Genomic DNA, 4,058 nt, shown 5'->3' with positions numbered 1-4,058 from the left:
TGGCAAATAAATACATGAAGAAATGTTCATCACTGGTCATTCAAAAATGCAAATTAAAACAGCATTGAGATTTTATCTCGCTCTGGAAAGAATGGCTGCCATCAAGAAAATAACTAATAACAAATGTTGGTGAGTCTGTTGGGGAAAAAACACTTCCACACTGTTTTTGGAGACTAGATGTTGCAGCCACTATGGAAATCAGTATGAAGATTCCTCAAAAACTAGGATTGGAAGTCCCATTCAATCCATCTATTCCCCTCCTAGTATTTTCCCAGAAAAATTGAAAAAGCCATGCCACAGTGATACATGTGCCCTTATGTTGATAGCAGCACAATTTATTATTGCTGAATCTTGGAAACAATCAAAATGTTCATCAACTGCACAGTGGATGAAAAAGATGTGGCATTTTTATACAATGGAATATTACTCAAGTATTAAAAAGGAGAATTTTGAGGCCTTTATAGGTAACTGGAGACAAGTTGAAACTATCCTTATAAGTGAAATGAATCAGACTCACATTTGTAACTATTTTATTGTCTCTCTAGTGTTAAAAAATAAAAACTGAAGGAGCAATAAGATATAAACTATATAATAGATATTGTAATAATGAAAGAAAAGGAAAGTGCTCTAAAGGATATGTATGTATGCTTAGGTGTGTAAGATAGATAACCAAACTACTAAATTTTTTTGGTGTATCTAACAGAATGGTTTGTACCATCATTGTTTGATTGTCCACTCTTTATGCTTTGATTTTGTAACTTGAAAACTATTTCTAAAATGACAATATGTAATTTATCAACTAGTGATTTCTTAGTGTTCTTGTTTTTGAAATTCTGTAATATGTCTACTCTTTTTTCTGTTTTACTTTTTTTTCTCTAAATAAAAAAAGAATGACACGAATCTATAATAGTTGTAAATCATCTTTAAAAATATGGCCAACTTTCAATTACCTTAATAAATTTCCATATACAAATAGAAGGAGTTTTGATCAGTCTATATTTTGTTGCACTCAAAATTCTAGAATATATTGATTGGTCTATGAGCTTTTCTATCAAAAGAGTCACTAGCAAAGTTCTGTTCATTACACACACACTACTGGTTGCCTATCAATACAGTGATACTTCCATTCACAAATTCAGTTCTCTCCATGATTCCGTCACAAACTGAACTGGATGAGAACAGAATCAAATCTTCCCTAAGGGCAACACTGGACTTAACACTGAGTTTGATTCAGTTCTCATCCAAATTGATATATGACCAGAACTGTGGAAAGAATCAAGTTTGTGGACCAAGGTTTCAATGAATTAACATTTATTTCCCTCCCCTTCTTTGTAGTTTTTTTTCCAGGAGATAATAAGCCCTGATAAAATGTTTCCCAGCATGCCTTAAAACTACTCAATATAATCAAATTATATCAAACATTAATCAAATATTTGTAAAATTGTATCCCTGAAAAAGGTCTTTAAAAGAACATATTCCACAGGCAAATACATTTTGTACTCTGCTTTTTCTCCTCTAGTATGGAATAGAGATACTATTCTGAAGATGGATCTGCTATGTAATAAGCATGTGACTATAATAAGCATGTTACAGCAATAAGAAAGAAGACAAAAGTCACATGTTAAGGATGATTCAAGTAACTTGGATCTCTGGTGGTGCCACTGAGGCAGCCTACTTCTATTTTTATTTTTTACCTGTAAAAAACATGCAGCTATTTTGTTAATGACTCCTGATCATAACACTGACCAATATAGTCATCTGAGTGTGAAAGGCAGGGACAGGACGTCAATAAGAAATGAATAAGTGAAACCATCTGCAGAGGAGGAGGTAAGTTAGATCTGCTCACTGACTTTAATCATCTAAAAGTGTTTTATGCTTTTATATAGCAGGGACATAGATTTTACATCATGATGCTAGAGGAGAACAGGGATTATAGTACAAATAAGGAACTAAGACGCAATACATTGAACAATATTCTTCAAAGACATAAAGCCACCTAAAAATAAGTAGTGAGAGTATTATCCTCCCGTAAAGAGAGGATGACAGTGTTTGACTGAAACTTAAATCATGTGGTGTGTCAAGAAGTCTAGAAGCTTTACTAAGTGATTCAGCAGCTCTACATCCTGGGGTGTAGAGGACAAGCAGTTAGGATATTGTTCCTTGTGTCAATCTGAGCAGGTCAGAACTCTAAGTGATTCAGCAGGGGGCCAGGGTCCTAAGCTTGTAACTTCCTCAGCCTGTGCAAGAGGAGGAAGGCCGACCTACACTAACCGCAGGGAGCAGCCTGTGTACACTAAAAGGCAAATGACGAAGGACTGAGGGCTGCTTCTGAGGAGCTCCAGTCTTCATCTTCGGCTTGGACATTGTCTCCTGGCTTCTGGCACATGCTGTTTGGCTTCTGCCTGGGACTCTCCAGCCTTTAGGGTTCCATTGCAGACTCAGTGACCTCCTGATAGGGGCTTGCACTGGACACTGCAGTAAGCTCCAGCCCTTGGGATGGACCCTCCAACCTTAGTGCACAGACACCCTCTGCACACTCCCTCATCTGGCTTTGTAGCTGACTACTGTAAGCCAATCTTTAATTTCTGATATCAGTTTCTCTGGTAAACCCTGACTGATATCATGGGCATGCTTTACCAGACCCTCACTTCTACTTGCATTTTGAAACTTATCCCCAATTTACAAATATTTCTTAAGCATCTACCCTATCCCATATATTTTGTAAATTCCAAGGATTATAAGAATTTTAAAAATGAGTCCTTTATAATCTACTTTAGTTTAAAGACATACATACAAACATCATTTCAATACAACATTAAATAGTAAAATACAGATGTGTTCATGGAATATACTTCTTTAAAACTGAGATTTCAAGAGAAATAGTCTGATGAAATAGTAAAAGGGAGGATAATTTTAAACAAATGATGGCATGCACAGAAGTGTCCTACAGTGAAACAAAATATTGTGAAGACCTGTGTGTGTGAAGAAGTGGTTTAGAAATATTGAAGCATAAACCACAGTGGCAAGAAAAAAAGTTCAGAAAGAGACACGGAAGGAGGAGGTGGGATTTGGTTTAGAAGTTGATGAGCCTAGAGTTAATCCTGTGGCCAGTAGCCCCTGACTTGTAAATACCAAATCAAACTTTTAAAAAATGTAAAAGTACCAAAATGATCAATTTTGCATTTTTCTAGAGACTATTTTTAAAAATTATATATTTTGTGTATACTTTTCTAGTAAAGTATATTTAATTCAAAATAATAAAAAGAATATTTTAAGAACAAAGTAGCTGGGCATGGTGGTACATGTCAGTAATCCTAGCACTCAGGAGGCTGAGGCAGGAGGATCACTCTGGGTTCAAGGTCAGCCTGGGCTACATAGCAAGAAGCTGTCTCAAAATGAACAAACAAACAAAAAAGAACAAAGTAAAACATTTTAAAAGGACTAATTTTAGGTTTGTGTCAAGTTCGTTTGCATTTTTCTTATTTCTCATATTGCCTAGGAAAATTCATTTAAGGAATTTTTACCAAAACTTAGTGACATAAAACAGAAAAATGTTATCTTTCACTTTCTGTGGCTCAGGAATTTAGTGATTCGACTGGGCAGGTCTAGCCCCTGATTCTCATCAGCTTGTAATTAGATAGTGGCTAGGGCTAGGTCACCTCAAGGGCATTTTCCCTCATCTCTCACCTGGATTTGTGTAGTGGGCTGAATAACTTCTCCTAGGGATCTCTAGCTCCAAGTACCTTAGAATCTGAATACAATATATAAGGCAAAAGAAACTTGGCAGAGGTGACTAATGTTCTTAAAATGTGGAGATTATCCTAGATTATCCGATTGTGGCCTAAATGCAATGATAAATGTCCTTACAAGAAAGTGAGAGACTTGACTTTGAAGAAGATGTTACCCTTTGAGATGTTATACTGCTGGTTTTTAAAGGGAAATAAGAGGCTCCACGCCACAGAATGCAGCTCTCAGAGCTGGGAAAGGGAAGGAAACAAGTTTATTGCTAGACTTTATCAAGAGAGCAAGGTTCTGGTTAAACTAGATTTTGGCTCAGT

The sequence above is a fragment of the Cavia porcellus genome, unplaced genomic scaffold (assembly GCF_034190915.1).
Source record: "Cavia porcellus strain 051 isolate PalLab524CR breed Dunkin Hartley unplaced genomic scaffold, mCavPor4.1 scaffold_21, whole genome shotgun sequence".
Lineage (NCBI taxonomy): Eukaryota > Metazoa > Chordata > Mammalia > Rodentia > Caviidae > Cavia > Cavia porcellus.
This window is presented reverse-complemented; position numbering follows the sequence as displayed.